Source organism: Chaetodon trifascialis, chromosome 5 (assembly GCF_039877785.1).
Source record: "Chaetodon trifascialis isolate fChaTrf1 chromosome 5, fChaTrf1.hap1, whole genome shotgun sequence".
Classification (NCBI taxonomy): domain Eukaryota; kingdom Metazoa; phylum Chordata; class Actinopteri; order Chaetodontiformes; family Chaetodontidae; genus Chaetodon; species Chaetodon trifascialis.
In genome coordinates this window covers 6,748,082-6,770,586 of record NC_092060.1, presented here as the reverse complement: position 1 = coordinate 6,770,586, position 22,505 = coordinate 6,748,082, and the positions used below count along the sequence as shown (strand labels likewise).

Sequence of the window (22,505 nt, the reverse complement as noted above, 5' to 3'; positions counted from 1 at the left end):
GCAGGGACTGAAGGGCAGCCATTGAAAATTTAAAGTTTCGTACCCAACGTGAATTATGGCTGCAGGAGTCATTCATTTTAGCATTGACTTTTGACTTTCAGATGTTTTACTATTTGTTGACCCTGACTGTCATGTACGGAGGCCACGCTCGCTGTGGTGACGGGATCGCCCCCACCCCCAGCTGACCTGTCCAGATTTTCTCCCATTCTCATCTGGTCACTGTAGGCCACGCTGCAGTCTATTCAGCACCTGATTTACGAAGACAGCAGCTCATTACACAGTCAGCTCCTGAACTTTAAATGCCCGAACAAAAGAAGAGTAGTGGAAGTGATTTCACAGTTCATTGATGCTGAAGTTCAAATCCTAGTCATCCACTGTTCATTTGCATTCCAGTAATCAGATCTTGTGTTCATTAATAATAGGCTAACTGCTTTTCTTTCTGATAATCTGTATTTAGTTATATACAAGCCTACATTAAATCCACGTCCACAGCCTTCCTTGTGGCTCTTTAAAATCTCATTTGTGTTGCATGTGGTCTTCAGAGGTGGAGAGTTTTTCTTCATAAAGCACAAATGGTGTGACCTCAGGAAATCCAGCAGAACACATAATCATCCTCTGTTAACAAGTCACCTATTGTATGTGTGGTCTTCCTTTTAATGCAATGAGGGGAGAAACCCATCCTGCAAATCTTTTTCTAACTCAACACACTCAGTCACGTGGATATGCTTCAGCTACACAGTTGGCATTTACCACTCATGGATTCTAAACTGGGGATTCCCACATGCAATTCACTGTCTTTACAACAACAGCTTTGGAGAAGAATTTAGAAACTACTCTAGCTTAAGTCAGACACCAAATAGTCACCATCTCTGGAAACATGACTGATCTTCTGTATAGCCTGTACTGCCAATCCAATCACTAGAATAAATGTGTTGAAATTTTCAGTTTCTGTACATTCAGACTTAAAATTTCTTTTCGTCCATGGCCATGAATATAATGACATTTAATAAAAGAACACATCTGTACACCTAAAACAATGTGTGTCCGCTGGAACACACAAACTAGTAATCATTTGTGTACTCTGAAGTGCCAAATATATCTGAACAATATTTTCCTAAAATACAGTCTGTCCTCGGGTGATTCATCCTTTCAGTGCCTGCTTGTTTCAACTACCACAGCAAATAAAAGAACAAAAAAAAAAAAAAAAAAAAAGAATGAACGAACACTGGTAATGAAGTAAAGGTAAGAGTGAAGAGAGAAGTTTGGAAAGGAGCTTAATATTTTTAATCTGAAAGCCAACTTTAGTTTCAGAGGGACACTGTTTTGGAGTTTAAGTCTGTAAGTACAGAAGCAGCTTTACTCGAGGTATTTTTGTGAGATTTTGGTAGAGTGAGAGGTAAAGTCTTTGGATTTGTGAGCTCTAGCAGAGACCTGCAGTATTTTGGCACCATATCAGTTTTATAGGCAAGTGACAAGTCAATGAAAAGCTTATAGAGGTGAAGTATATTCACTGTCTGTCAACTGTTATTGTTTTAAAGACTTTTCACCAATTCATCTTAGTAGTGGAGCCGAGTTTTATCATGCACTTACAACTTTATCTGTATCCAGAGGAGAGGGAGCAAGTCTGACCCTTCATGTTACTTGGTGATATGAGTATTCTTCCATTTTTCACAGTTTTGACCATCATATCAAATAGCATGTATTATTTCTGGGTACGTGCCATATTGACCTGGCTGTCATCTGCATAGCTACGACGAATAACTTTTTCACAGATTAAGGTCAATAACCTGTTGATTACTTTTTGATGAATACAGTGCATCATGGTGTTAAACGAAGAGTCCAAGAGTCAAAACTAATTTTTCCTGTCAGTTACAATGATAAAAAACATAAAATGGCAAATGTCTGAACTGAAGAGAAACCAAAACCAGCTACGTTTTTACACTTGACTCTCTGACTGACGTTTCAGCACTAGTCCAGATGATGACTACGGGAGGTACCAAAGACTACCAAACATGAATGAGCTGCGAGTTGAGCGAGACAGGACAGTTCTGCTTGTTACGCTTATGCCTAGTTCACTGGACTCAAGAATGTATGGAATGGAGGAACAAAATGGAAAATTTATTCAACAAGTGTATTTCCATAAAATGTGGCTGGGACTCTAGGGTCAGGCAAACTTTGAACTCGCCACTGATATTGCAGAGATTCAGGGAAACAAGAACTAGCGCAAAGAAATGTACAACTGTCTAAGCCTCCTACAGCTTTCCAAATAAACATGGTTTGGACATGAATCATTTCAAACACTTGTCTCTGAGTTTGAGCCAAAGTAAACCCAGAAAGTAGCCACCTGCCATAGCCATGTTCTGAAAAGTCAGAGTCTCTTGTTGTGAAATATCACAGCCACACCATATTGATCATGTACTGGCTTTCAGGCGGCCAGCCATCACTAGAAAACATAAACCTGAAATGATGAAAAGGTCTCTGAAATGTGTAACAATGCTGGCAGTGTCCAGGTGAACCATTACTTTTGGTCTCTTTGTCTGTGTGTGCGTGTGTGTGTGTGTGTGTGTGTGTGTGTGTGTGTGTGTGTGTGTGTGTGTGTGTGTGTGGGTGGGTGGGGGATAGTTTAATCTTGGCCTTTAAGGCTGCCAAAGGATTCTCTGTTCCATGTGTGTCAGAGAACACATCCCCTGAACTGGGACACAACTATGTAACCCTGAACTTAGATTTAGGTTAAAAAGATAGAAAGAAGACATACAAACAAGAACAAGGAAGAAAAAAATCCAGGAAATTGGAGAGGAGGGAAAGTGAGGCAGTGGTCACCACCTTTACTCTGGAGTCTATTACAGTTCCCATGTAAGCTGTTGTCTAGTTCTCTTTTTATAATGCCTCTCTCATAGGTCTGTGATGTGTGTAGTCCATCACAGACCTATGAGCAAGTGCAAAGTGACACCTGGCTACAAACCATTAGAGTTAACGTAACAGAATTTGAGATGAGTGCATGTGGCAGGAGTTTTTCAAATGAAAACGAAAATTAACGGTATCTTCTGAAGTATACTCAAGAGAACACTCAGAGAACACGTCTTCAAAACAGCAAGTGACCACATGCAGTACAAGGTACACTCAAGATCAGCAATGTGTTTAACGTTTTGAGGACTTCAGGTCTAAGGTATAGAACATGTGGTAAAGGAAGCAGTCATTGCATAGGTTTTGAGATGGTTTTCATGGTAACCTGTCACCTTAACTTTCTACTTCCTTTTACTTCATGTTACCAGAGCTAAACTCTGCTGATTAGATTGTTATAAATTCTTACTTTTTGCAGAAGTCATTAGGACCTAACTGAGCCAGACTCGGTTGGTTTGTTGACACCATGCTTGTTCAACCAAGCATAAGTCTGGTCATCCATCAAGCTTTACTTTGACAGAAAAATGCAGATGCAGATTGCCAAAGTGTGCTTTTAGCCGTACCAATCAGTGAGTAAACATACCTTCATATTAATTCACACTTTTTTTTCGGACTAGCTACTTTTGAAAAAGGCAAAAAATAAATAAATTAGCTCATAAATTAGATTTAAAAAATGAAACTGTGCTGCTGTGTTTTTGGGGGTTTGAATGTTTGCACAAGCTGACGGACTGAAATCAAAATGAATATTTGGGGTGTGATTGCATATAAAGTCAGTGGGCACAAAAAGACACAAACTAGTTGAATGTGAGACTACAGAACTTCAACAAAAAAAAAAGAAAACAACAACAACGATTGAATCACAGCCATGAGAAGCATTTCAAAACTTTTTTTTTTGTTTGTCATGACAATTCAATTTAGGCAGAGCAAATGTGAGGCGACGACATGTCTGTAGAAACATTTCACCTTGAGCAAGATAGCTGGACTTTTTAGACGACCTTATGACTTGAATGGACAACGAGAGACTGGAGAAATACAAGAGAATGAAGTTGACTTACTGTTGAGTCCTGAGTCTGAGCTGCCATACAAACAGTACAGTAGATGTCTACCAGTGTGCTAGCTATGGCAACATAACGTAAGCTAGCTACAGCTCATGCATATTGAGTGTTTTGAGGGAATAAACACAACTACACTCCAGTGGTTACCCCAGACCCCTTACTCGCTGTATTTCAGCATCTGTCTTCCTCCCTCTCTCTGCCCTTTTCTGTCTAATTTTTTATTTTTTTTTTTAAACTCCCGGTGCTATTTGCCCTGCATCTTTTCCCTTTCATCTCTCTCCTTAGCTCCCTGTCTTTCCACTGCTCCTTTTTACCACCTCTCTCCACCACTCACCCGATCCCTTTTGTCCTCCTCTCCTCTGCGTTCTATCCATTAACCCCTGACCAGTCCAATCTACCAACACCAGCTGGATCCACTCTGATCTCCACAGCACTGAGCTGCACACCTGTGTGTCTGTGTGCATGTGTGTGTGTGTATCTAACCTCTACCTGTTGGGCAGTGATGTGAGTGCAGCCAGTAACAACAAGGAGACACAGCAGAGCTTTTCTCCATTACGCTCTGTCACCACAAGTCTTCTGAGAGAGAGAAAGAGAGAGATAGAGAGAGCAAGTAAATACAGAAGAGCAGACAAACCTTTGTTCAGGCTGTGTAAGGTATACCATTGCCCTCTAGAGAGTGAACAAAAGAGATAAAACATGAAGCATGAAAATGAATACCTTACTTAGTAAATTATACCTTGTGGACTTCATATTTCAAACAAATGGCAGCAGTTAAAATGTTCTACAAAATGCAAGATATTAAATCATCACCACATTCACTGAGAGGCATCAGGGCTATTAACATAAACACACAAACTACAATGCTTATGCTGCTTTTACACTTTGTGGTGCTTTGCCAGAATTGATAGTAAATCTTAATGGAATGTTTGCTGTACAAATTAAGTAGTGGATTTCTTTACAGCATCAATACATCCTGTTGCATTTTTACTATTCTGCTGCTTATAGTTTTCACATTTCGTCACAATTAGTCTCCTTTTTACCAAAAAGCAGAATAATTAAGAGTAAGAGTCTACAGCCATGTTGGACTATACTTGGTCAGAGTGATGCTTTAAAATAAGTGCAAATGTAAGTATGATAATGCTAAGGTGAGGGTGATGTTACAGACAGGGGGCACCAATCTAGCACTAATACTAGCGAGCTATCGGCTGGCATGCCTGCTTTTATTACAGTTTTCTAATACATCACCCTGGCTGTGGGTTTGATGGAGTCATTATTAAAGGGCCAGTTTGTAGGATTTAGGGGGATTTATTGGCAGAAATGTAAATATTATATTCATATTTATGTTTTCATGTGTAATCACCTGAAAATAAGAAAAGTTGTGTTTTTGTTACCTTACAATTAACTCTTTATATCTACAAAGGGAGCAGGTCCTCTTCCACAAAGTCCATGTTGAACCGCCATGTCTCTACAGTAGCTCAGAAAGGACAAACCAAGCACTGGCTCTTAAAACCACTTTTGCCTTTTTTTGCCACTGTGGGGGAGGGTGAGGTGAGGGGCATTCAATTGGTCGCAGTCTGCAACCTGACTGCTACATGCCACTAAATCCTACACACTGGTCCTTTAAAATGTTATGAGGGACACATTTCAGATGAAGATTGTTGTCTATTTTTATATTTATTTATTTATTTGCTTTTGCATGGAGCAGTTTTCTTTTCATTATATACGGTGGCCGACAAGGGCAAACGCGCCACAAACGGCAAAACGCTGCAAACACAGGAATGATGCTAAGCCAAAAACACACAAACACATAAAACAAATGCAACAGAAAATCGCTGCAGGAGAAAAATGCTGCAATCACAGAGACAAAGCAGAAGCAAAAACTTACAAACACACAAAACAAATGCGAAAGAAAAATGCTGCAAATATCAAAACACACACACAATCCCAAAACAACTGCAAGAGAGAAACGCTGCAAATTCACTCGTCAAAACGGAAGTGCGCCAGGCCACTAGGGGGACTCAAGCTGAGGGATGGACCGGTCCTGTAGGACCAGACCATAGAGATATAAAGAGTAGATGCCACATCGACCGCTACTGCCTATTGGTGCTGACGAGCCGTGGGGCGGCTATCTTGGACTGGTCACCCACTCCACTCAGTGCTGTGTACTGGACATCAGTACAAGAGTACGTTTACTATGTGCAGTAAAGCCACACACTTGAAGTGTCTTGATACATGTCAAGTGGTGGGTTTGCCTGGCTTAATCTGTCAACTCTCAAGCAATTATATCACAGTTGCAGATTGGTGCTTGCTGTACCATGTCAACTGCTTCAGGTTGGATGACACAGAGTCTGCTGTAAACGTCAGTTGACCCATGGCAACATCAGTTGACACAATTCTTAGCAACATGGTCAGTGTTGACTGGTGTTTTGTAAAGGGTCAGTACACCATTTGATCAAACCGTAATTTTCATTGAGGATGGTTTGTTAACACTGTATTTTTCAGTCTTGGTTTTGTAGCTTTTGTGGCATTTATGAATCAAATCTGGACTTCCAAAAACAAAAACAAAAAAGGAAAAAAGAAAAAAGTTGAAAACTGTAAAGGAAAAAAACCTTTGTGTATGAGAGAGGAGTTGTGCAACAAGCTCATACTGGCTGTGCACCTCACTGTTTTTGTCCTAAAAATGATAAATTGTGGATTTCCCTCAACATGAACTGAATGTGTTTCCTCAGGTAAAAGGCCTGGAAATTGTTTCATAATGCCTCTCAGCAGTGTGTAATCACATTCATTACCAGAGGCAGACTGAAAGAAGAAGAAGCATTACAGACAGGGAATGTGTGAGATGTACAAATGCGACCGTTTTGGAATTGCATCTGTTGCAACTACATCAAAATGATCACTAGGGTGAATCTGCAGAAGCCATCTGTGCCAGAACAGTTTGCCTTTCAAGAGCAGATCTCATCCAAAAAGCCCAAGGCCTTCAGTTGAAAGCATAAAGCATTCTTCTTACAACCTGGGTTTTATTTTCAATTTTGGCCTTCATTAAATGGTTTCCATGGCTAAAAAGAAAGTCCAAAAGAGCAAGAAGTGATTATATAAACCACCACAATCTGTATATGCCAAGTTCAGAAGGTCAAAGATGACTGGCAAAGTTGGTCTCAGGTAATTTTTTTACTGTTCATCTCTGATTGTCTGACTGCTCATGTTTCTTAACCCATCAGACCGATTTTTAGAGATGCTGTCATGCTCCCAGATTTCAGTAATTAACTTAGTAAGTGCAATGTTACTTTGAGATTCAGGAAATGAATCCAAAACTGTGAAAATAAGAGATAAATTAGTAGCGAGGACCATTTCAGCTCAGTCAATGTCCGACCATTTTTGAGAACAAAGGCCTTTTCAGATCTGCGTTGTTCAGTTTGGTTGAATTTGAATTACATTGTCTTCTCTCTTTGCACAATTTGTCTGAACAGATCTAATTGCCCAGTAGCCAGGTGCATTTTGTGAGGCCAAGATCGAAAAACTAAACAGTGCCTCAGTATTTTTCATAATGTTGTTGAAGGCCTCTTAAAGTTGATGATTTGAATTATCATTCAAGGTCATTATATACAGAGCTACACAGGATAAAAGCATGGCAGGTTATAAACATTTCTTAATGAGAAAGATTGTCTCAAGGCCAGACTCAAGTACAACAGGCCAGTTTGAACCAACCAACCTTGGACTAACATGTAGGTGGACTCTATGAATTTCTGAGGAAAGCACTGAATCCCTACCAGCCCAACAGATGCTGCTGTCTCTGATCCTCAGCTACAATGTGGGTACTCAAATGAGAATTCTACATCAAGGATCAATGCAGTGTCACATTATAGTCACACACAAGACTAAAACCCATTACCAGCAGTAGGAGTAAAGAAACATGCCGCCATCATGACAACTTAGCAAGACACTAAAAGCATTTCAGGTCCACCACCGCACTCAAAGAGTGTTTGCTAATTTACATGAATGAAAAACAAATCAGGTGAATTGCGTTCGTGATAGTACTTAGTGGTGGACTGTGTGTCGGTGTGTTTGTTGTCCCGAGGCTGTGGCGCCACAGCACTCTTGGGAGAAAGATGGAGAGAGAGGGGGCAGTGAGGAGGGAAAGACAGATAAATGGCTTTTACTCTGGTCATGGAGACAGACACAGTGAGAGACAGAGTGTGATTGAGACACAATGGCAGGAGAAAGAAAGAAATGGTAAAAGGCTCTTGTTCCGTCTCCCCCTGGAGAGAGACAGGGAGGAAACATGGTACATCAAGTAGCTCACGATAATGGAACTTCCATAATTCTGTCATTAATTCATGCCCCATGTTTGTGACTCACTACTTGTCTTGTTGGCCTATTTTAGTGGCTTTGGTCTCTGTTCCCTGTAATAAAAGGCAGGAAAATGACTTTGTAAAAACCAGCAGGCAGATGACAGTTGCAGTAGAGAACACAGTCGGTACTTTTATCAACAAATTGTTTATGAGACTAATGGCAAGTGAATCATCAGCCAGTTGTCTTTGCTCTAAAGCAAGAAATGTGTTTCCAGCTCTTCTGCAGCCCATTAAAACATTCCTTTTAGCAAAAAAGGTGATGCATATTTTAGATTAAATGAATGCTTGGGTCATCTTTGTGCTTCACTTCCATCTCTCCACTCTCTTCACTGGAGTTAGGTTAATTGTGACCATAGTTGCTTGTATCTGATTTCAATGGTTAATACACCTTCACCCAAGAAGAAGGAGGCAATTAAACCAGCTGCAAAAGCATTTGATTTGAATAAAAAATCGGCATGCTCTCTCACTCTAAATGGCACAATTACTCATGCTTCCAAAGAGCCATTTTTTAAGGAAGGCAGAGAGACAGATAGGAAGTAGATTTCTCTCATTCTGCAGGCTTTAATTTGACAAATGCATTAGATTAAAAGCTTTTGAATGCGAAGGAACAATGAAAGAACAATATTTTAGTGTCACCTGATGGGGGTCTAAGGACACTTAATAAAGTGAGTTCAAATGATCAAAAGTACACTTTTTTTTTTTTTTTTTTTTTGGCTATACACAAGACCAAAGGGTAATCCACACAGAGAGTGTTCTTTAAGCATTTTTGACATGTGTCACTTGCCTGTCTCACAGAGGAGATACACTTCATCAAATCACTTGACCAAGAAAATCAATCCACACACACTCCAAGACACACTTGAGTGACACCCATCACCCCTATGTCTTTCCAGCTCCAAGTCTAATTTTGTTTTCCTCTTGTTCACATAGTGATGTGTAATCTTCACAGACAGCTGTTTAAATCACACTAATTCCCCACTGTTTAAATGTTATGGACTTAGTGAAGGGATCTTTCATGATTGATCAGGCCCCCAGTTTAATAATGACATATCTGGTTTCTCTGTAGGCATACCTCCCCCACCATGGGTTATAAAATCTATGAATCAGTTAATAAGCACAATGCAGTTTTCATCCTGTATTTGCCTCATTGAGTCTACTTGAAAACAGTTTTTCTCCAGTAAAACGTCCTGAGTCAAGACCGGCGCATCTGTTAGTCAGCAGCACAGCACCTCAAGAGCTATGCAGCTGACTAACAGATGTTTCAGAGGACATAGACAGACAAACGTAAGTCTGAGTCAATGTGGACTGAACAGATGGGACACATCGGTAGCACTTACACACCTCTCATGTCTCTCTGTTGATGTGTGTCTGTGAGGTTGTACTTAGGCACAATGGTGCTTTGAGAAAAATGTTAACTTCAGCATACTAACATGCTCACAATGACAATGTTAACTCATGTTTATCAGATAATGTTTATTATGTTCACCACCTTAGTTTAATGTGTCAGCATGCTGAAGTACAGCTGAAGGTAAAAATGATGGTGAAAATCACCCCTGACTGGGGCTGAATGCATACTCAAGGGATCGCCAGAGCTCTAACGATTCATCCTGAGGGGAACATAAATCACTCCACCGGATTTCATGGCAATTCATCCACTAGTTGTTGAAACACTGAACCAAAGAAGAATTCCAACCACTGGTGGTGCTGAAGGAAAAGTGAGGCGATCATCAAAGCTTTAACATTGATCCTGAGGGGAAAAAAAAACACCACCAAATTTCATGGCAATTCATCCAATAGTTGTTGAAACACTGAAGCCAAAAAAAATAAATAAATAACCCACTGATGCTAAAGGAAAAGTCAGGGGATCATCAAAGTCACCAGGATAAACTGTGAAGTGACATGAAGGTCTGGATCAAAGTTGGTGGCATTAGTCATCAAGATATTTCAGTCTGAACCAAACTGATGCATCTGTCGACTGACTGCTATCCACAGAGCCACACCACTAGTGTGGCTAAATACACCTACACCAAACACAATGTGGCTATTTACATTTTCTTTATGAGTGGAAAATATGCTTTTATAATGTTTCTTCCTTTGGCATTTTCTGGATAGTTCTGTTTTGTCTTTGAGTGTGTGGGTTCTGGTTCAAACGGAGCAGAGGAAAAAGGCTTCTGCTTCTGTGCATAATGCTGTTGAGGTTGCCTTTGTTCAGCTGACCTTTGGAAACACACTCACAAACATGGCAGACACACAAGGAACTTGACATATAAGGGTCCTGACAGATGGAGTGGGCAGTTGTTTGTAGGAAGAATAGAGGGCATGATTGGTGGCCAGTGGAGTATTTGCTATTTAGGGAAGCAGTTGAGGCACATGCTAAATGAAATGCCATGGTTATTCGAGTTCCACAGGAAAAGCATTTGTTTGTCAGTACAACTTTTCAACACCTACACCATGTGCTTTGTCTTAATTGGTCTTCTCTTTATTTGTTGCTAGCTACGGGTAGTTTTCTCTGCGGTGGGTGGTGTTATGTATATTTTGGTCAAACTTCTCATTATTAATATTTAATCTGTTTGCACCGCATTAGACAGGGATCCCTCTCGGTGCTGCCTTGCACAAGGTTTGTCCTCCTTAATGAGTTTTTTCTAGAAGTTCTGACAACGAAGCTCTATGATGAGTCAGTATTGTTTGTTTACAATACCTAGCTGAATAAGGTGGGCGTCGTTGAGTTCTTTTCAGACTGCGATTAAGAGCAAATAAAGATTTAATTTACAACATATTAAGTGCTGTGCTGGGATGGTGGCAGTCATTGTTTAAGCTGTATAAGACTGGGAGTTTGAATTAACACAATATATGAGGTGCTTTATAAAGAGAAACAATGTGTGTAAATTGAATAACTGCAATAAAAAGTCCTTTAAAAGTTAAGTCAAAATCAAATAATGTAACAGTGACCAACAACAATGAACAGGCCTGCCAGACCTCTAGTCCTTCAGAGCTGAGGCGGGTGAAGAGTTTTGTTGTGGTAGCCTTAATATGAGCTTTGACTGGCAGACATATCAGTTCCAAAGTAATTTTACCTGTCCTGCCAGGGACCACTCATATTTTACCCTTTTAAACTATCTTTAGATTTAAATAAAATGAAATAAACTAAAAAAAGGATAAGCGTTTTTCGTCATGAATTACTTGACAAAAATAAAAAACAAAAAGGTCGACCAAATGATCATATTGATTTTTGATAAATACTGATCTCCTGCATGATGACAATAAGACTACAAGTCTTAACACACTGAAGTGTCTGTGACCAGAAATCTTGCTCAGGGTACCCAATAAAATTATAATGGGATTTTACATAAGTATGAGCAAGTCAAAGTGTGTGAGTGAGCTTCATATTGCTGATAGTGCTAGTAAGGCGCCCAAGAACAGTAACTGTTTACTAAAGTGTAACCAAATGAAATGTTTAGGCAGCCTATATTACCATGTTTACTGAACCAGAGAGCAAAGGTTATTTGTCTAATTACTAATCTATGGTAAAGACAGTTGACAGAAAACTTCATCAGCACTGTACGCATATGTTTCTAACTAGCTCTGTCACGTCAATCAAAAATATGAGTCTTCGAAACTGCAGGATGAGTCATCCAAACTTCAGTGCAAACCTCTTTGTGTGGATATACAGTAAGTGAGAGACAGAAGGGACAGGAGATGGGATAAGCTTGGGATGCTGCATGGAGAGCTGTGATAAGAAGTGTGTTAATAGACAGAATGAAAACTGAGAGAAAATATGAGATGGAAAGAAGCACATAGATATGTACTGTGGGTACAATTACATGCAGACTAATAATTTCATCATCAGAGTAAACTATACTCTTGGACTGGAAATTGTCATAGATGTATTGACTGTCTGGGAGGATGGGCATGGCAACAAGCCTTGCACAGTGTCTAGTTTGCTGGAAAGTCATGACGACAATGTGTTCAGCTTCAACCACAAACAAACCAACATGGTTAACCACCATGGAGCCAACTGACCGATTCATTTAAAGGACAGTGCAGCAGTGGAAGACCTCTCTTCATGAGAAAGACCATCAGCTTTCTCACAACACATTTAACCTTATAGCTAAGTCATTTGTTGGCCAGCTACCTAGTTATCCAAAGCTGACAATCCAACAAGCATGTGCACTTGCATGGATAAGTGTACCATATATGAATACAATTTTATTGTATCACGCCCAGCAGGCTTGTCTCATCTAGTCATTCTGAGCAGCTATAAACACTTTTTCTATCAGATATGACTGGATGATACATTGAACATGCTACTTCATTTCAAGTACACGCCTGTCTTAAGGTAAGATAAGATAAGATAAAATGAAATAAGCTGGTCTGTTATCAATCCCACAATTGGGAAATTTGCCGTGGGGATAGTGTAATAATAGCAAAACTCAACAATGCACCATTGGTTGAATTTACGTTATTTCACGTGTAAATACTAATACTGCTCACTTAAGAATTGAGGAGGAAGGAGCTGCAGTGTCTCTCCTTCACACATCCTGGGTGAAGCAGCCTGTCACTGCATGAGCTGCTCAGCACTGTCAGTGTCATGTTCTCCATCAGGTATGAAAGCTTAGCCCTTACGAGATATATAGTGCTGTCCAAAAGTCACACTACAAATACTAAATTAGTACCAAATATTCAGCCTACTAAAGCCAATACTTATGAAGCACTACATTTGTGAAAGTTGACCCAATATTTAATTCTATTGAAAACAATTGTATCTATCTGAAATTACCAGGAAACAACCCCTCAATAAGATTTATTTTGTTCTGAGCAAAGCAAACCTAACCACTTAAACATGTGTTTTTCTTTTTCTTTTTCTTTCTCTCTTTTCTTTTTTTTGTAGAAAAAAATTGAATTGAACACTGAAACACAATTGAATGTGTGAGATTCACTGTATGTGCAAAATTTGACATTTGAAGGATGTTCTCACATTCATCTGTTGAAAATGGAAAGTGTCTATGTGCTCAGTGAAAATCCAGTTTTGAAGAGGCGGGCCTACAAGTAGAATTTGTGACATCACAAATAGTTTGGAAGCCAATCCCGATCCAATTGAATTTAGCCAATCCTGAGTTTGATGTGGAAATTTGAAACCTCTGGTGCACAAACACTGAGAAAGGAGTTTTCAGTGAATTAGAATACGTGTCCAGTGAAGTGGTCATATTTATGAAATGACAGTGAAATGACAATTGAAAAGTATGTGTGACAGTTTTGATACATGTGAATGATGTGGATGCATGTGTAAACTGTTTATACATTTAAATTATAATTAACAATCAGAACAATTTTGAACCTCAGGATTCTGATGAGTAACATTAATAACTGTTTGACCAGAGACTTGCATTTGCATTTTTTTTTCTTTTCTTTTCTTTTTTTTATATATACCTGTAGTTCCATGGTGATATGACAGCAGGCTAAAGTCTTTCGCTCTTTTTTTACAAATGAAATGAAGCAGAAAGAGAGAGTGTGATTCAGCACGGGAGAGTCAGACAGGGACAGTGAATACAAAGCAGTTCTTTCTGTGCAGTGTACTTTCCAGCCTCAGGTGTGAGCAATGGGAGAGCAATAAAGGATTTGACCAGAATTGGTCTCAGCTTTTATTGCACCCTGAAGTGTGTGACTTCTGCAGAGCATGACCTCTGCTGGGTGTATTTGAGACAGAAATATAGCCCATTAGTGTATGGTGACTTCTGCTGGAGAGTATTTACATGTGAAATACAGCTCTCTTGCTGAGATGCACGGCTGTGCATTCATGCAGATGCAAGAAAATAAAATACACATCATTTACGCAAATATATACAATAACTTTAAACTTTTTTTCCTTTTTTTGTCATGTGCTTTGAATGTGTCTCGGTATTGAATCTAACTTAATTTGATTTAGTCACAGTGGTCAGATATAACCAAGAACAAGGTCCAACATACTGTACACCAGACATAAGTTCCACCTATGGTACAGAGGCACACTTAATTATAATATGATTTGCAATTATGAGAGACAAGAATGAGCATACGCTGCAACTCCAGTTTGTTTGAATGGTCATTTCTGATTCAGATGATGACTGTATTTAAAGATCTCGATTGATCGTCCCCAGGTGTCTGGTTGCACTATTTTGTGTTAATTTACACTAACATAGGTTGTCATGTTCTCAGTACTTCTTTCTTATGAGAGGGCATCATCATGTGAGTCTGGCGTGACTTGTCCCTTTGTCTTGTAAAGGGATTCTTGTTGCAAATGTGTGTTCACAAGTAAAGCTGTATGTTCTCATGTCCTTGTACACACTAAGGCTTTACCATTTCAGTCAGTTTGATAGATGCTGATAGTGCCATCATTTGCCATTGCTTTGGTGATCTTGTTCATGATCATCAATGAAGCAAACATCAGGATTTTTAGTACACACCAAACATACTGTAACACTAATGGGTAAACTATTTTGGAAAAACTAAAGCTGTGTTTATTTTCAGGAGATTGTCTCTAAACTCAGAGCTTTTTGCTTTTCTTTTTTTTTTTTTCTCTCTTCAAACGTGCCTTGACATTGATGCACAGATACACAGCTGACAACAAGAGAACCAGGAAAGTCTGCAAAGCTCCTGACTTAACCAGTCCACTGGATGTAAAAACAAAATGAAACTTTTGAAATGAGTTGAGAGGAGACCACACATCCTCTTTGAGTGCACCAGTCTTCGTTGCAGCCTTGCTGGGAGTACTTGTGCACACAAGGATGCCTTTTGTCCATTTGGGAACAGTAAATTGCTCACACTGAGAATACTTGAACAAGCAAGGATGCCTCCAACTCACGCAGAGTTGCTCTCTTTTGAACACACTGTTTGTCAAAGTAGGCCAGTGCTAGTGGAGTTGAACTAATGGCCACAAAGGCCAGAGTAAAGGTTTCTGGGCGGAGTAGATGAGTGTCTGCGATACAAAGAGTTGTGGTGGACATGAATCCGTAGTTATCTTTATTTTTTTTTTATTTTGGCATCTTAGAGTCACTTCTAGGAATCCCGTCGAACATTAGGGTTAGGGTTAGGGTTAGTTAGTCCCTCTTTCTCATGAATGTAATATGTTAGGACTGCCTTGAGGAAGTTTCTTCAGTTTAGGCTTAAACGTTCACTTAGACTCAAGGAAGACCTGATTAGATGTTGGTCGTCAAAGGTCACTATGTACTCAAAACACACACCGCCAAGCATAACTCATTAATTAATAGACTAATCATGACAAAAAGTCACACAAACTGGGATAAAATGATGAATTGATGACATCTAATATCAAAAAGGTCAAAGGTCGACTTTACTCTAGCATCATTATTCAACGTCATAACTCGGGAACAGAAGGGGAGATTGTGACCACATTTCACATATACCATGGTGACACCAAACAGACCTGAACAACACAAACTCCACTCCACCGTTCACACCTGGAAGAGGACAGGGCACAAAGACTCAAAAGAACAAAGCTGTAATTCTTGTTATGTAAGCAAATATTATTGGTGACTTACCAAAATAGGCTAAACATGTACAAATATATTGACAAAATAAAAACATAACTTACATCTCATTATGTTATTTACCAAAAAGCCATGGTCATTCGACTGCAAGTAAAGGCTGGCAAGCCACTCGCTTGTTTTCAATTCAATTCAATATTCCTTTATTCAAATATTATTCACAGCAGCACCAATAAAGTGGATAGAATAGTAAAAGACAACAAGTGCATGCAAGTTAAACACAACAAGTATATACAAAGGGGTGGGATAGAAAGAAAAACGTCATCCTAAAAAAAATTGTAAATGGTATTTACGGACTGTTATGTACCAGTAGTATTGCACAGAATATTGCAAATGTTATTGCACAGATTATTATACATATTATTGCATCCCAGGACAGAGCTGGCGTTCCTAATGAGTTCGTCCAGCCTCTTCCTGTCAGCTGTTTTGATGCTGCTCCCCCAGCAGACTACATCATAGAACAAGGCAGAGGCCACATAGAAGAGGCCACATAGAAGGTCTTCAGGAGTGCCCCACGCGCCCCAAAAGACCTCAGCCTCCTGAGCAGGTCGAGTCTGCTCTGTCCTTTTTTATAAAGTGCAATGGTGTTATGAGTCCAGTTTAGTTTGTTGTTCAGATGAACACCCAGGTACTTATAAGATGTCACCATCTCAATGTCCCTTCCCTGGATGTTCACTGGTAATGGGGGAGAGTGTGGGTGCCGACGGAAGTCCACAACCAGCTCCTTGGTTTTATCCGCATTAATCAGCAGGTGGTTCTGCTGACACCAGTCCACAAAATCCTGGATGAGTCCTCTGTATGACCTATCGTCCCCATCAGTGATGAGGGAGTCATCAGAGAACTTCTGCAGGTGGCAGCTGGGTGACAGGTGGGCTTGAACAGTAAATATATTATACAAATTGATAGTCAGTAATTTAACTTTAGTAATTCAATTCAATTCAATTCAATATGCCTTTGATGCTGCTGTGAAATTCCAATTTCACAGCAGCATCAAAATGCATGCAAGTTAACTCAGCAAGTATATACAAAAGGGTGGGATAGAAAGAGAAATGTCATCCAATGTCATCAAAAAAAAAAAAAAGAAAAGAAAAAGTAAATAGTATTTACAGGCTGTTATGTACCGGAAAATAGTATTTACAGACTGTTATGTACAAATGTATGAATGTTGCACAATGCAGTGCTGCTGTTGCACACCCTGTAGGGGTCATTGTCCAGTTTTGCTTGTCAAGTCACCCCATATTTAAGCAGTTTGGGGAGTTATGCTGTATTTACTGTATAAACATGAGAGTGGAATGTATTTTCTCATTGAACGCTCGACAAGAGAGTTATTACAAAAATCTTATTCTAGTATAGATAGTGGCTGCACAGAAATCATTGCTGCCCACTCATTGAATACGTTAAGAAAAACTATCAAAGGTACAGCGGTCACAATCCATTTAATTAAAAAATGGAATAGGGCTTATAAATTCTGATTAGAATCAGTCTGCTGACAGGCATTTGAATTAGTTAAATGTCTAGCTCACGCTAAAAACATTGAAGTAATCATGAAGAAAACTCAGCTAAGTCAGTAAAATAATTCATCCAACCTTTCTGTCTGCTTGAAGGTCTTGTCTTCTCTGTCTATTATGGATGGTCTGTGGTTCTGTGGGAAGGCTCTCTAAATATAAATGGTGGTTGCTGCTTGTATATGTGAAAAAGCAAAAACTTAATGCTGTATGTTTGATGAGGCAGACACTCAGGGCTGTGTCAGAGAGGAAGCTTAGTGATGAGATGGGAGAAACCTGGGTGAGTGTAAGAAAAAAAAAGAAAAGTATGTGAGGGCTTGTTGCTGAGGCTTGGCGCCGTTGTACAATGTAAACCTCCCTCAAGACATTTTTGTTTGGCTGAGCAACACGTTGAGACAAATAAAGAAGATTGTTTTGATCTATTAAACAGCTGAGAGACCACAAATCCCATATTAGACATGCCAACAATATACAGGCCTCTCTCCAGCTGAGTCAGGAAGGGCACTGGTGAAGATGGGGCAGATGTGGAGTCAATGGGAAGCGGGATTTAGCAGAGATGTTCAGGGATCTATGACAAGATAGAAAAAGATGTGCACTCACAGCTCTTTATGCAGCACTGGAAGAGAGGCTGTGACCAGTACAACATGGATCATTAACTCATGGTTGTTCTTGAATACTTTTTAGAGACCTGAATATGTAAAATGATGCAGTAATTGACAAAAAGGACAGTTTAGAAGAAAATCTGAAAAAAAAAAAAGGATCATTTTGTGTAGCAGGGATATATTTCCCTTTTCCCTATCCTGTTTCACAACCAGATATCTCTTGCAACTCTTTGCAAGGGTTCTGATCCAAAGGTTGGGAATGGCTGAGTTAAAGAATTACCACCCTAAAAACGTGCATTGTGTCAAACACCACCTGTGGTCTTGAAAGGTGGCTCTGAGTAATTTCAATCTTGCAGCTTTGGGGAGGAGAGCAGCAGCTGGGTCCAACAGTAACAATGGTGAGAGTTACACAAAACAAAGTCCATAAAAACTTCTCGAGCCACATACAACACATCCACTTTCTGTGCATTCATGCATATAAAACTCACTTTGCCTTTAGTCTAAACACCTTAAAAATAAAGTAAAAGACATGTTTTGTTGCCCCCTCTCTGGTGTAAAGATCAGGCCTACTTCACCTCTGACTACACCCAACATCACTAATGCTGTGTTTGGTGTCCTCCTGTTAGCTGTTCTTTAAGGACTCTTAATCGGCCAGATCCCCTGGAGTGAACAGTCTGATCAAGGTCAAGGTCAAGGTCAATTTTATTTATATAGCACATTTAAAAACAACCAAAGTTGACTAAAGTGCATTACAGACTTCTAAGCACTACAAAAACAACATACATGAACATAAAATGAAGAAAGGCAATATATATGCAGCCAGGATGTCAACGCCCAACCGAACTGAAAGCCACTGAGCAAAGATGGGACTTCAGCTGGGACTTAAAAGATTCCACAGTCCGAGCAGCCCTAATGTCCAGCGGCAGGCTATTCCAAAGTTTAGGGGCTGCCACTGAAAAGGCTCGGTCACCTTTAGTCCTGAGTCTGGATCTGGGGACCTCCAGGACCACTTGACTGGACGACCTCAGGTCTTTAATAGGTTTGTGGACCTGAATAAGGTCTGCTAAATAAGGTGGGGCCAACCCATGTAAAACTTTAAAAACAAGAAATAAAACCTTAAAAACTGATGGTGGATTTCTGGAAGGCACATTTTGCTCCTCCTGCCCAAAAACCTCTAGTTAAATTCAGTTAACATCCAGGACCTGAAACTGACTAGATTTATGTCAGAAAGACAAAACTGCTGGCAGGAGAGGCACCTTATTAGGAACTGGTGTGGCTGTCAATCCAGAAAAACTCCTTAAAACATATTTGATTTCTGAAGAGAGACTGAGGCGAGGGTTACCACCTTCTCTGTAAAGGCTTGTTGACTACAGTGTTTGAATGCAAACTGCCTCTACTGTACCGAGATCAGGTGACTGTGCAGCAGTATAGAGTGCTGATGCATTAGAGATTGTATAAGTTGAGAAAAGGATGGGCACAGATTTCTTTCATTCTCAAGTGTAATTACATGCACACCATGTAATTACAGTCTATCTACAGAGATTCATTCCCAAGACAAGTATCCTTTCTGTAAGCCCACATATTATATCTGAGTGACACACACTGGTAAGCTGTAAATGAACCATGTTATATAGGGGGCAGGAATATATGGAAAGGATTGTGTTATTTCTACCTGTTGCCCAAAAGGATGAAATAGTAAACCTGCTGATTTTATGTTCTTTGGATTTGCTCCTGTTGGGGCTCCGCAACAACACATTAACTCATCATATATAAAAACATAGAAAAGGATGTATTTCTGTTCTGATTCCCAACTCAATCTGGAGTTCTTGGGTTTGGTCTCTGGGTATGTGCCGTGCTTGCACTCAGAGTACATGAGTGCACAATTCAGTCCGAAACAAATTTTGTGCCACAATGACACGTGTGACAGGGCTCAAGAGCAAACTCTGAAAGGATGCTTCCGACAGCTGTAGGGGTGAAAAGGTTCTGCTGCTTTGAGAAATGGCCAACTAGGACATGGCTGAGTCGGACCCTCAAAAAACCAAAGACAAAAAGGACTGTTTTATTTTTTTTTCCTGTGAGTTGTCAGTAGTCCATCAGTAAACCTCACTAATGTGACTGGAATTCAAATGTGTCTTTTTGAAAACACAGCATCAGAATTATTGAATGTACTGAGGCCTGTGCTGGCTTTGATGTAGAGGTCCATGATAATCAAAGAGTGAGAAGACAGCAAGCTTTCCTTTACTCAGCACAGAAGACAACAAGAAGGAAGGGAGAAAATATGATATTAAAGAGATAAAAGGGGGAAGGAAGACAGGGAGAAGTGACAGGACAGAAATATGCAGAAAGGCAGAACCAGATATAAAACAGGGAAGAGAAAGACAGAGAGTGACAGGAAATAATTTCCAGAAAAGGAGAAAAAAACAGGTCAATGTTTGAGGAATAGACACAGGAGCGAATAACGAGGGGAGACATTTGAACACTGTACAAAGTAAAAGAGACTGGTGTTGGCTCAAATAGTGACAAAAATGGCCATCTTTCCTGATATTGACTGATAAGAACATTAAACCCAAAGAGGAAAGCCAAGGCTCCACAGCTCCTAAGTTTAGAGTTGGTGAGATGGATAAGGTTAGAAGGCTGTTATGGACACTAGTAGGACTAGTTGTGAAGAAATAGCATGTGTGTGTGTGTGTGTGTGTGTGTGTGTGTGTGTGTGTGTGTGTGTGAGCGTAAATGTGCTGTGTCTGTAACCCCTGCCCCTCCCCCATCCCTCCTGTCAGTGCATACACACAGAAGACACCACACATAATGTAGTTGACCATTCATGTGTAGTTTGAACAGAAAAAAAGTCAAGGAAAAAAAAAAAAGAGGCTCCCACTCTGGCTCCCAGACGGTAGGTGGCTCCGATCATTCACTTTAAAGAGCTGGCTCTAAGAGCTGTTTCATAAGCGACTGACACATCACTACTTTACCAGGGGCCATGCTAATCTTCTCTGTGTCGACCCTTTTGTGGGAGTACAGATTAGAGGACTGTATTCCATAGAAGGGCACACCCTTAAGCATGGCAAGTGAGGGGGACCTACTGACATCAACAAGGTTGCAATTGTTAGATACTGACTGCTTATTTTGTCTGTAACATATTGGTTGCCCATTATCTAAAGGATCTCAGGGCAAGTGGGTGACTCCCACTCAGGCTCAGCACGTCTATGTGGAATCAGTTTATTGATGACACATATTTATCTCGAGCAGAGTAGAGCAGTCTCTGATTCTCCACACTCGGAATACATGCAAGGGGTGTTCAGCCAGTAGGGGGAGCCAGGCAGAGCCAGGCCTTCTGCTATACTCAACTATATGTCAGGGCGTTGTGAACTGGGGCAACTGGAGATTCTCTGGCCTCGGTTGCTGGAGAACTGCTGGGGGCAGCACAGGCAAATGAAAATGTAGACATGCTTCGCAAGAATGCATGTCATCCTCTTGCAAGGGTCATGCTAATCTTCTCTGTATTCGACCCTTTTGTGGGAGTGCAGATGAGAGGGCTGTATTCCATGGAGGGGTGCACCCTTAAGCATGGCAAGTTGCAATTGTTAGATACTGACTGCTTATTTTGTCTGTAACATATTGGTTGCCCATTATCTAAAGGATCTCAGGGCAAGTGGGTGACTCCCACTCAGGCTCAGCACGTCTATGTGGAATCAGTTTATTGATGACACATATTTATCTCGAGCAGAGTAGAGCAGTCTCTGATTCTCCACACTCGGAATACATGCAAGGGGTGTTCAGCCAGTAGGGGGAGCCAGGCAGAGCCAGGCCTTCTGCTATACTCAACTATATGTCAGGGCGTTGTGAACTGGGGCAACTGGAGATTCTCTGGCCTCGGTTGCTGGAGAACTGCTGGGGGCAGCACAGGCAAATGAAAATGTAGACATGCTTCGCAAGAATGCGTGTCATCCTCTTGAAAGGGTCATGCTAATCTTCTCTGTATTCGACCCTTTTGTGGGAGTGCAGATGAGAGGGCTGTATTCCATGGAGGGGTGCACCCTTAAGCATGGCAAGTTGCAATTGTTAGATACTGACTGCTTATTTTGTCTGTAACATATTGGTTGCCCATTATCTAAAGGATCTCAGGGCAAGTGGGTGACTCCCACTCAGGCTCAGCACGTCTATGTGGAATCAGTTTATTGATGACACATATTTATCTCGAGCAGAGTAGAGCAGTCTCTGATTCTCCACACTCGGAATACATGCAAGGGGTGTTCAGCCAGTAGGGGGAGCCTGGCAGAGCCAGGCCTTCTGCTATACTCAACTATATGTCAGGGCGTTGTGAACTGGGGCAACTGGAGATTCTCTGGCCTCGGTTGCTGGAGAACTGCTGGGGGCAGCACAGGCAAATCAAAATGTGGAAACGCTTCACGAGTATGCGTGTCATCCTTTTGCAGGGGCCATGCTAATCTTCTCTGTATCGATTCCAATTTTGCATATGTGCTGCCGAAGCAAGCACAAAAACTAACTGTCACTGCCTACCTTTTATTCCCTTGCTGGCTGAACGACCCTTTTG

General features: G+C 40.5%; 3 non-coding genes across 3 annotated transcripts; all 3 read right to left on the bottom strand.

The window, feature by feature from the left end:
* Positions 1 to 21,385: 21,385 nt before the first annotated feature.
* Positions 21,386 to 21,490, bottom strand: LOC139331866 (U6 spliceosomal RNA). Its single transcript, XR_011602208.1, has one exon. It is a non-coding gene; the product is annotated as a U6 spliceosomal RNA (small nuclear RNA).
* A 373-nt stretch (positions 21,491 to 21,863) lies between these two features.
* LOC139331870 (U6 spliceosomal RNA) lies at positions 21,864 to 21,968 on the bottom strand. The gene has a single exon (XR_011602212.1). It is a non-coding gene; the product is annotated as a U6 spliceosomal RNA (small nuclear RNA).
* A 373-nt stretch (positions 21,969 to 22,341) lies between these two features.
* On the bottom strand, positions 22,342 to 22,448 carry LOC139331909 (U6 spliceosomal RNA). The gene has a single exon (XR_011602248.1). It is a non-coding gene; the product is annotated as a U6 spliceosomal RNA (small nuclear RNA).
* Between the last annotated feature and the right edge of the window lie 57 nt (positions 22,449 to 22,505).